Here is a 12,470-nt window from a genome sequence, read left to right on the forward strand (position 1 = left end):
ACCCGGACAGGGTGTCCCTCAGGACCAATCCTTCCTTTATGCCTAAGGTAGTACCCACTGTGGCTGTTAACCAAACTATCAACCTGCCAACATTTTACCCAAATCCGCAGAACAAGGGTCAGCGGATTCTGCATTCATTGGACGTACACAGACAACTAAGATTCTACTTTAAACAGGACCAAATCTCTGAGAAAGTCTGAGCAACTACTGGTGGCATTTGCTGCAGGATCAGAGGGAAGGCTATGTCGAAGCAGACTATTTCTAAGTGGATAAGCCACTGCATTCATTTCTGCTACTTGCATCACGTTAAACCAGTGCCTAAGGGAATCAGGTCACATTCCACCAGGGCTGCCGCTACCTCAGCAGCCTTTAACAGAGGAGTTCCAACCAAAGACATTCTAGAAGCTGCTACTTGGAGCTCTGTTCATACTTTTACAAAGCATTATCATTTGCCTCTCTTCTCTAAGTCCAGGGCAGGCTTTGCCACTGCAGTTCTGCAGGGCCTTATAGCCGCTCCTAATGCTATTTAGTTCCATCCTCCCATCCATAGCTTTGGGATTCTACCCAAATGTAATGACTGCAACAGTGAAACACGAAGAACATAGTGCAGTTGTGTACACTTAACATAAATGTAGATGTTCGAGTGTATTCACTGTTGCAGTCTGGGTTACCCACCCGCCGTCCCCCTTTCTTTTCTAGAACTTCTCTTGCTGTCACTATATTCTAAAGGCTTTGTGGTGTATTTGCTTTTAGATGAAGGTAAAGTTTATGTTGCTAAAAGTGCATTTACATATATGTTGTTGTTTATTTGTATATACATATTTTTTGCTCCCCATTTGGGGGGCACCTGACATCTGGGTCAAGAAAAACTGAATAAAATGGCATCGGCTGCATGTTTTATACCCCTGACGACCTGACGTCATGGAAGAGGAGACAGCAACCGACGCAGGACCAAAGACTTTGATATTCAGGCCGACTGAGGGCAACCTGCCAGCAGATTACCCAAATGTAATGACTGCAACAGTGAATACACTCGAACATCTACATTTGTGGTAAGTGTACACAACTGTACTATCCTTAAGCAGAGGGGCAACTGGCAGCCTATTAACTCTACTGAGGACAAAGCGGTGCTCCTGAAGGCTTTTGGGTCTCTTGGGCTTCTCCGCCCTTTTTGAGTTGATGGACCTTTAATCTCGAAGGGCGTGGGAGTCACCAGATACTATGGAGCCTATTCCTAGGAGGCCCAACAAATTCATCTCAGCTCCCCATGACAAAACCTTTATATCCAAACCAATTCCTGTTGATGCCATGGTGGTTCCGGCAGCCACTAAGAAAGAGATGTCGGAGACCTCTACGTTTGTCTATCCTCCTAATAGGGAATCTAGGATTATGGACAGATATGGCAAGTACATGTTCAGTTCTACAACCTTTGCTCTTTGAACTATCTTACCCACTTCACATGGCTTCAAAGAGATCTCTTCAGGGTGCATTAACTGATACAGTGGTGGACAAAGTAACGTTACAGCTTGCGACCCTTAATTCTGTCGTTAACTCTTCCATGCGCCTAGTATCATATGCAGCCGATGGGATGAGTAGGGCAGCGGGTACAGGAATAGCTCTTTGGTGACATTCCTGGATGTGCTTATGTTCTTTTGCGGAACCTTTCAAGTCGTCCTTTGTGAAAGCCCCATTTGATGGCTCTTCCCTTTCAGACCAAAAGTTAGAGACCCTCACCAGATGTGAGCAAGATGGAAAGACCGTGTCTGCCTTAGGAGTCTGTTTTTCCACCCCTACTAGACCTTATCCTAAAGGTCAGTGGGGAGGGAAAATGTGGTTCTGCAAAGCCCAAGGAGCCTTTTTGGATTCACAAGGTGTAGCCTCCTCCAGGGTCAGAGGAGGGGACAATGGTGGATGACGACACCCACTCAGCAGAGGGGGTCTGCAGAACCAGGGCGACAGGAATCAGTTCCTTGGGAAGCCCTATCAGCGCTCCTGAAAGGAGGCCTGACTGTCCTGCTCTGGGGGCAGTCGGGGGACATTTATCTTCGTACCAAAGTGCCTGGCTCAAAAATTACAAAAGGCAGATGGGTACAAAATGTCATAAACGGAGGCTATTTCATCCCCTTTCATACTTAACCCAAACCAACAAAAGGCGTCCAGGACGCTCCACCCAGTCTATGGGATACAGCAACACTAGAGGTTCAAAAACCGTTCGAAAAAAAGAGTCATCCAACTGGTCCCAGCAGACCAGCAAGGATCCGGAACTTACTCAAGATTCTTTTTAGTGCCGAAGAAAACGGGACTGGAGACCAGTTTTGGACCTCAGCAGACTCAACAAGTATGTACAAAAGACAAAGTTCCGGATGGTCACGTTTCAGTCAATACTCCCGTTCCTAGGGAAAGACAATTGGATATGCTCAATAGATCTTCAAGATGCGTACTACCATATCAAAATGGCCAGGCCATCCAGAGATCACCTGCGCTTCAGGGTGGGAGCCAGTCATTACCAATTTCATGCCCTGCCCTTCGGTCTCACTACAGCCCCCAGAGTGTTCAGCAAATGTATGGCAGTGGTCATGGCTCACTTGAGACATCAAGGAATCTGGGTATTTTCATATTTGGACGACTGGCTCCTCACTGCACCCACCAGGCATCAGCTTATTCAGGTGAGGGACATTACCTTAGATCTCTGCTCTCAACTGGGCATCACAATAAACTCAGAAAAGTCTGCTTTATTACCATCACAGCATACAGTATTTATAGGAGCAGACTTAGACACAGTCAACATGTCCTTACAGCTTCCTCCAGAAAGAGTGCTTACCCTATGGCATCAAATTTTAGATCTTCTTTCAAAACACAAACCACCAGCATTGCAGATTCTCAGACTGCTGGGCACCATGGCAGCAGCTATCATTGCAATACCTCTGATCACATGTGTGCATTCTTCAGTGGCTGCTATTTACTCAACGGACTTTTCATGACTTACCAATGAATCACCCAGTTCTGATAACCAACTCTTGCAAGAAGTATCTTCAGTGGTGGCCGACGTCCAAATCTGTGGCCATGGGATGTCCCTTTGTCCTTCCGGTTCCAGTTGCAATGGTGACCATGGAAGCCTCCCTGATCGGGCGGGTTGGCATTTTCAGGGATGGACAGCCCAAGTTACATAGCAGGCACACAAGGCTCAATTGCATATAAATGTCCTAGAGATGAGAGCGGGTCTGTTAGCATTACAGTTCTTTCAGGACTTTCTTCCTCTGGGCACAGTTGCAATCCAGTCAGACAACATGTCCGTAGTCTGGTACATAAACAAACAGGGTGGAACCAGATCTTATCCCCTGTGTTGAGAGGCTCTAAGATTATGGCAATGGGCAGAGTCCACCCAGTGCTTTCCGATAGCAATGCATATCCCTGGAAAATCCAACATGATAGCGGACAAGATCAGCAGGGCAATTCTGTTGCCTGACAAGTGGTCCCTCAAGAACGAAGTTGCGGAAATGATTTTCCGCAGATGGGGCCAGCCTTGCTGCGGCCTCTTTGCGACCCCCACAGACACCAAATGCAGCAACTACTTTGCCCTAATCCCACAATAGGGACAGTCTCCGAGGGACATGCTCGTACACATTTTGCCCCCAGGACTCCTTTACTCTTTCCCTCCCTTTCCTGATTCACAAAGTTTTGCAGAAAGCCATTTTTCTGGGCAGGACACTTATCTTAATAGCCCCATATTAGACTCCTCAATTCTGGTTTCCCTTTCTGAAGCCTCATCTAGTAGAAGAACTTTGGATCCTGGACCCAGTGCCGGATCTTCTGACCCATTCATCAGGAGCTCTTCACCCTTTACTTCAGTCCATCAAACTGACAGCTTGGCTGCTCCAATTCCCAGAAGGTTCCAAAATTGATCAGCAGAAGCTCAACTTATACTTTTGTCCTCACATAAATCTTCAACCAGGAAACTATACTTCAGTAAGTGGAAGAGGTTTTCAATCTGGGCTCAGCAGAACAATATTGATCCCTTTCTTGCCTCTGTATCAAATATCTTAGAGTTTCTGACCAAACTGTTCAATGAAGGAACTGCAGCAGCAACCATTGGTGTGCAACTGGCTGCTATGTCCAATTTCCATATAGGTGAATCAGGAAATTATATTATGTCTCACACAATGGTAAAAGCTTTTCTGAAGGGTACAGTGCATCTAAGACCACCAGTTAGATCACCTACTGCTCCATGGAATCTGAATTTAGTCCTATCCAAAATTATTCTTCCACCCTGTGAACCTGCTTCTTCCTGTGAGCTGAAATTCCTTTCATGGAAGACCATTTTCATGGTGGCCATTACATCCGTGTGCAGAATTTCAGAGTTGCAAGCCCTTTCAATTAAGCATCCATATTTGATATTCCACAAAGATAGGGTTTCTCTCAGGATGAACCCTTCCTTCTTACCTAAAGTTTGTTCAGAATGCACCCTTAATCAAGCGATTGAATTACCTGTTTTCTTTCCCAATCACACTAATCATTTGGAATATATGATTCACAAACGTGATGTCCATAGACAGCTTCATTTCTATTTAGACAGGACAAAAGACCATAGGAGATCTGATCAATTGTTTGTCGTCTTCTCAGATTTCAAGAAAGGTGCAGCAGTATCTAAATCTGCCATATCTAAATGGCTGTCTGATTGCATATCCTTCATATACCACACTGCAGACATTTCCTTAGAGAATAAGGTCAATGCTCATTCTACCAGAGCTGTTTCTACTTCCATAGCCTTTTTGGCCAAACTACCCATTGATTCTATTTTTGCAGCTGCCACATGGTCTAGGCCACATACTTTCATAACTCACTACAAAGTAGACAAGGCCTCTAGGGACAGGGCTTCATTTGGTTCTGCTGTCCTTAGACAGGTACTCCCGTGAGCCGCCCAAGATTGTGGTGCTGGGGACGCTACCCATCAATAAGAATGAAGGCGAGATTGAACAACTTCACCTAAAGAAGTTATGTACTTAACATAGCAATCCATGTGAGTTGTTCTTCTCGCCTTCATTCTTACAACCCCCCCACCTACCCCCTTCCATTGTCTGGAAGTTCGAGAGGGGCTCTGTTTGGTTTTGGTTCTTCTGAGGAGTTTCCTGTCACAAGTTGTGTAGGTAATTTCCTTTGATATCTGGTATAGATATTAGCACTAGTTGGCAGCAAACAATATCTGGGGAAGGTGGAGGTGCATTATGAGATAGGGTTTCAGCCTCGAGCTGTTAGAAACCTCGAGCTTTGCAAATAGGCCGACTCAGAGTTGAGGATTGGCTCCGAACCCATCAGTCAGAATGAAGGCAGAAAGAACAACTCGCGTGAAACGTTATGGTAAGTACATAACTTCTTTTTTTAAGCACTCTGGGTCTTCCCTTGTTTCAGCCGGTACCACAGTATGGCAGTCATCCCCCTCCCCTGCAAACACAGCAGGTGCATACACAAATGAACGCTCTCTTTCAATGGCCTCTGAACCAAATAAGTTAAGCTGAATAAGTTGTCAGGAAAAAGCATCCTGTATGAAAATATCTTATTCCTGCTCAAAAACACTCCAATTTTCTGCAATATTGTTATCAAACATAAGCATCCGGATCTTCTACCATGCCCACAGATTATAGTTAAACACAACGCAAAATTGCTCTTGTAATTATGTATGATCATTCACACACACCAGGTACCTTTAATAATCAGATGCACAATAAACTTTTTGAAATACTGTACTCTGCAAAATATTTTTGAAATAACTGTAGTTTGCAAAATAACTGTGCTGTAATACTTCACACACTTGAAAACACTTTGCCCACTTTAGATATTTTGAATAGCTTTAGTTAATGCAAAAAAGTAGCATATAGCAAGACATGTTCATGTTTCCCTTTTTTGTACATTTAATGCGATTCAAATAGTGTTTCAAACATTTTCGTGACCATTTCAGATACGTTTATCAATATGTTGCAGTTTCAGACATTTTGTTTAATAAGAAACATGTTTTGAGCATTCTGAGTGCTTTGTTTTATATTTATAGTGAAAGAAATCATTTAAGCAAGTTTTAGTACCTAGAATTTGTTTCTGACCTGTTTTAATAGTTATTTGAGCAGTAGAGACGATCCACTCCTGTATATTTCTCCAATTTTAACCAGTTGCCTCATGGCTGTAACTTTGGATCCCATTCTGACACCATGTCACTCTTCTTATGTGCATTAAGAAAACTTTGAGACTTGGGTGTTCATTTAAGTAGTTTATTGTATACAAATACATCAAGATGAATGGCAGGAACATTAAACTTAAACTGTCTAAATGACTGACTACATACTTGCATGCTCACAATCTAGCTGCTCACTTAAAATGGAACTCTTGCTTGCATGTGCTCAATATTTACATGCATGTGCTGCTTCACTGGAAAGCTTCTTAAAGGTATATCACACACCCTGATCTATAGAGGAGTCATCCCCTTAGTGGGCAGACTTAAGTCATTGTCTGCTGATGCTGCATCTATGGTTCCTCAGCTAAAGTATGGCAGAAACTTTATCTTCTACTAGTAGGGAAAGCTCTCACAGCAGTTTGTTTGCCTCCATCACCATTGCCAGGTACTTTTCCCTGATTTACCCTCTGAAATAGTAGCCCAGGGATTGCCTAGTCCAAGTGACCTTTGTCTGCTGTATGCTCCTCCACCCTTTACTATTCCCAAATTCATGTTCATAGCCAGAGTAAGGAAGGCCAAGGCCATTCTTGTTGCCCCATTTTCTCCTCAACAAATTTGGTTCTCCTTGTTCTGGCCTCATATGCTGAAGACGCCTCTCAACCTACAGCCCATCAAAACCCTGCTAACTCAACTATTTGGAAAGCCTTACCCCATCTCTTCATTCCCTCAGTTTAACTTCTTGGTGTCTCCACTCCACCTCCAGCAATGGCCAGAGATGCAGATTACCCTAGTAAGGTTATGCATATCTTTTTATCTGCGCGAAGCCTATTATTTAGGAGTGCATTGAAATGTAAATAAATACATGCTTCCATTTGGGCATTAGAGAAGGAGCTGAATCTTTTTCAGCTCCATTTGCTATGCTACTTGAATACCTGGTATAAATCTTTGATTTAGGTCTGAGCTATTCTTTTATAAAGGTCTATGTCTGCTGTTTTGAATTTGCATCAAGGGCATACCTTGCTGCTAGCTTTTCTTTAGGTTTATAAGGCTATTATGGAAGGATGCCTTTGTAATTAGATCCACATTAAACAAACTTGTTTTTCCATGGGACATCTGTTTCTTACTGAAAAACCTTATGCTTATTCCCTTGGATTTGGCATCTTAGGTAGAGTTAAAAATTCTGCAGTGGAAAACTCTCTTTGGTGATCATTGCCTCAGCTGGAAGAATGTCTTAACTTCGGCCCTTGTATCTAAAACAAACAGCCTTCCCTAATTTTTCACAAAGATAGGATAGTCCTGCATAGAAACTCTACTTTCATGCCTAATGTAGCTATAGAAACCAGTCTTGAGCAGTCTACTTGTCTTCTAATATTTTTTCATAATTATTCCAGTAAAGGAGACTACCCAGTATACTGCATGTGCATAGACACTTTTGTTTTAATATAGAGGGAATAAAATTATTTCAGGAAAGATTCAGTTATTTGTTTATTGTGCCACTAGTATATTGGGCACAAGATATGCAAAATCGCACTCAGATAATTACAATGATAAAGTATCGGATATTATGAAAGACAGGGAAAACAGTTAAAAGTACAAACAATTAACAGTGCAACCAAGGGGCCCATTCCACAGGGGACATGGCTGTGCCCCAAGCTTTCAAAACTGCTTGCATAGCTAACATATGTGCTACAGTGAATTGACCCTGTCTAAAAACTTTCACAAGGCATTTCTACGTTGATATGATTTCTAGTTCCATGTCTTCCTTTGAAGCCATAATTATTTAGGAAATCTTTTCATGATGCCACAAAGGAAGGGCTGCTGGGGAGTGTGCCATAGTGTTAAAGCAATTCACAAGTTATGTACATGTCATAGCAATAGATCTGCATGGACATTGTTTAGCCTCCTTACATTTCTGACTTTTCTCCCTGCCTGGCAGAAGGGGTTGCTGTGTGGGCTACATACCTCTCAACTGTCCTAGACTTTGACTCAAATTTTTGGTCTATCCCTCTTAATCCCTCTTAAAACTGGTGACTGTTGGAGAAAAGGTGGTGAATTGCACTTGATAAATAATGTAATAATTAGAGTTGCAGAATATTTTAAGTGTCCACAATTATTTTTGGTTTGTCCCTGATTCTGTTGAGATTTGTCTGTGATTGGTCGAGAGCTATGGTGCACTGCATTCCACCTACAAGTGACCTACTGCAGATCTGGAGAGTGAAGGCAGACTGCAATGCATTATGGGTAATTAGGAGAACATTAAGACCTGGGAAAATATAGATCAGTCCTGAGCAAATTGGAAGCTGGAACATCCCTAGTGTTGAGGAGGATGAACTGCAACCATACTAAATAAGTGTTACAAGCAAAGGCTTGCATGCATTCTTCCACTGTAAAACCTTTGTCAGTAATACTTGAATACAGTAAAGATATGATATTACGCTGCTGTAGTAGCTGGAAAGGTAACATACAGTGGATATAAAATGTTTACACACCCCCGTTAAAATGCCAGGTTTTTGTGATATAAAAAAATCAAACCACAATAAATCATTTCAAAACTTTTCCCACCTTTAATGTGACCTATAACCTGTACAATTCAATTGAAAAACAAATTTGTTAGAGGAAAAATATAGAAAATAAAAAAAGTACAATACGCTAGTTGCATAAGTGTTGTATGTGCACACCCTTAAACTAATACTTTGTTGAAGCACCTTTTGATTTAATTACAGCATTCAGTCTTCTTTGGTAGGAGTCTGTCAGCATGACACATCTTGACCTGGCAATATTTGACCGCTTTCCCTTTCAAAAGTGCACCAAATCTGTCTGATTGCAAGGGCATCTCTTGTTGACAGCCCTCTTTAGGTCTTCCTACAGATTTTGTATTGGATTTAGGTCTGGGCTCTGGCTGGGCCATTCCAAAAATATTTTTTTTCTAGTGAAGACATTCTTTTGTTGATTTGGATGTATGCTTGGAGTCATTGTCATGTTGCATGGTGAAATTCCTCTTTATCAGCTTTCTAGCAGACACCTGAATGTTTTGGGCCAAAAGTGACTGGTATTTGGAAGTGTTCATATTTCCTTCCACCTTGAGTAAAGCCCCAGTTCCAGTTGAAGAAAAGCAACCCAAAGCATGATACTTGCCACCACCATGCTTCACTGTGGGGATGGTGTTTTGGTGATGCGAAGTGTTGTTTTTGCGCCAAACGTACCTTTTTAAATTGTGGCCAGAAAGTTCAGCCTTGGCCTCATCAGACCACAACACATTTTCCCATGTGCTTTTGGGAGATTTGATGTATTGTTTTGCAAATTTTAGCTGGGCCTGGATGTTTTCCTGTGTAAGAAAAGGCTTCTGTCTTGCAACGCTACCCCATAGTCCAGACATTGGAGAATACGGGAGATTGTTGTCACATGTAGTACACAACCAGTACTTGCCAGAAATTCATGCAGCTCCTTAAGTGTTGCTGTAGGTGTCTTGGCAGCCTCCCTGACCAGTTTTCGTCTTGTCTTTTCATCAATTTTGGAGGGACATCCAGTTCTTTGCAACATCACTGTTGTCCCATATTTTCTCCACTTTTTGATGACTGTCTTCACTGTGTTCCATGGTATATCCAATGCTGTGGAAATTTTTTTGTACCCTTCTCCTGACTGATACCTTTCAACAGTGAGTTCTCTTTGATGCTTTGCAAGCTCTCTGCAAACTATGGCTTTTGCTGTAGCAGGCAACTGAGTAAATGTCAGGAAAAATCCTACTAGGACAGCTAAACTTTATTCTGGGTTAATCAGAGTCTCTTTAATTGATGGCTGGTGTGTACCCAAGAAGACTGAATGCTGTAATTAAATCAAAAGGTGCTTCAACAAGGTATTAGTTTAAGGGTGTGGACACACAGCAAAGTATTAGTTTAAGGGTGTGCACACTTATGCAACCAACGTATTGTACGTTTATTGTTTATATATTTCCTCTTACAGATCTGTTTGTTTTTCAATTGAATTGTACAGGTTATAGGTCACATTAAAGGTGGGAAAAGTTTTGAAATGATTTATCGTGGTTTCATTTTTTATATCACAGAAACTTTGCATTTTAACAGGGGTGTGTAAACTTTTTATATCCACTGTACAACTTAAATTACAGGCATAATGATTGTGACATTATTTTAAGTTGTATGGCGCTTTACCTCTCATTGATTAATTTATATACAATGATTTTTTGGGGGGTTGTCATTAAATAAGCAAAAAAGAGAAACTGGGGTCATTTGTCCATATATTGGTATGTTCTGTAGGTATTCTGTAGGTACTCGTGTGTGTATGGGGGATGCCTACCAATTTTTGTTTGTGTGTGTTTTTCTCATGCTGACCATTCCAGCCCTTCTATGAACCTGTTTCGTCCATATGACCATGAGCCTTATGGCCCATTCATTCCTGGGGCAAAGGCTGAGCTAGTCAGGAAATAAAACTCTCATCTGTGAGCTGGACAAAACTTGAATTTTTCTTTATTGCCTTCCTCTGCTTAGTGCTTGGTCATGCCTAAAAGAAGTCAGCATGCAGATGGCATTTGTGATGTGCAGCCACACCTCCACATGCAGTGTATTCAGTTGACACTATTTTCCCCTTGAAAGCTTGCACCCTTCTTGTGAGCCCTGTCTCCACAAGGATTTCAGTAATGGTGTGTGCTCAGACATAGACTTCCTCCCAAAGATGAACAGGATAAGCCTCATCATAATGCAGGTAACTGAGCTTGTGATCAGACTTGGGACGCTTAGGTTGCAGTCAGAGCTTTATCCCTTTTTGATAGTGGAGTTAACCATACTAAAAATTGTTGCTTCTTGGAATGGTTGGGTATATATGCACATTTGGGTCTACCTGTATCGGGGAACTTGGCTTAAAATGTCTGTAACATTATTTAACAACTGATTTTGCTGTCCCACATTCATTGTGCAACCAGCAGCTTGTTACTGTGGTACTGAAAAGAGTGAACTGCATGGATTTGTGGCACAGAGGGATAGAGCTGTTATTGTGACCCAGGTGATCAGGGTTCTAGTACTAGCCCTGGCACTGGAGCAGCCAGGCAGGGAGGGATAAGAGTGAAGGGGCATTATCTGGTCCCTTTCCTAGGGATAGTAGAGGGTTTGGTACACTCTGGAAGGACTTGGGGAGGTGTTATTTCTCCTATGGTTACCTTGGGAGATCACTTCCCATAACTAAGGGAAGGGGGTAGGGCTGCTTGCTGACAGCTTTACAGAAGTGAGGGATGGCAAGAGCAGGACCATTATCCCATTGCACATCCCTTTTTCACTCTTCCAGTCAAACGTTTGTGGTGAAAATGTATGACATAAGGGGGGGGGGGGAGCTCAAACTACCCTAGGTAGCCGTTTCTGTGACGGTCCTGCCTCGTAGACTCTTGCCTTGGTAATGGAGAATAAATGGTTCAACTAGCCTGGAAGGGGGGACTGATGAGCAAAAGACAACATGGAAAAAAAAAAAGGGAGTGTGTTCACATCAGGTGCAACTGCTCACCTTACAGTGTTGCATCGATTCCAGGTTTACCGTTACTAAGCAGGTTTAACATCAGTCATACTAAACATGTTTCATGTCCTTTTCTTTAAAATGTTTTTTTAATAGGCTTGTGCACATATGTACTTTTGATTCTTGACTATAATCACATAGAAGGGTTATTCACAGGATATTGCACTAAATGAAGTTTAGCAGTGGTTAGCATTGTCGCTTCACAGGAAAAGGTTCTTCGGTTAGATTCTCAGCTGGGGTGCCTTCTTTTTGGAGTCTGCATGTTCTCCCTGCATTTGTATGAGTTTCCTCTGGGTGCTCCAGTATCCTCCCACATTTCAAAGACTTGCATCTAGAGCATTTCTCCCAGGGCCTCCACTGAAAATGGGCTCTGTCTCAGTCTGACTTTCCCAGTAAACAAATGTTAAATATATAAAATAAATGTATGTTTGATCAATGTACCTGTCAGAAAAATTCATTTGGTAATGATCTTTAAAAATTCTTTTACAGTCCTATGTTCATTGTTCAACCAAAGGCTTGTTTCTGTAATACTGAAAAGCAGGAGGGAATGCATTTCTTGTGGTGGCAACTTCTTACCTCACTTTTATTTTCCTGCCAGCTGTGCAGTTGTATAGCTTTGTACTGAAGTGTCATGCTATTCATACTAAAAATGTTCGGCAACCTTTTTAAAATTATTTCTTGGAATGTTTGACACATGCCTGATGATATTATGGTTCCTGTCAAAACAGTCCATTTGATAATGCCCTTTAAAATTTATTTCGCTGTATTACATTTATTGTGCAGCTGAAAGTTTAGT

General features: G+C 42.0%; 1 protein-coding gene across 5 annotated transcripts in view; it reads left to right on the plus strand.

Moving 5' to 3' along the window:
• Nucleotides 1-12,470, plus strand: part of ATE1 (arginyltransferase 1) — a 2,674,296-nt gene that overhangs the window by 425,957 nt on the left and 2,235,869 nt on the right. The gene's annotated exons all lie outside the window — the stretch shown is intronic.

This window comes from Protopterus annectens, chromosome 14.part0 (genome assembly GCF_019279795.1).
Source record: "Protopterus annectens isolate FY-2018-M chromosome 14.part0, PAN1.0, whole genome shotgun sequence".
NCBI lineage: Eukaryota > Metazoa > Chordata > Ceratodontiformes > Protopteridae > Protopterus > Protopterus annectens.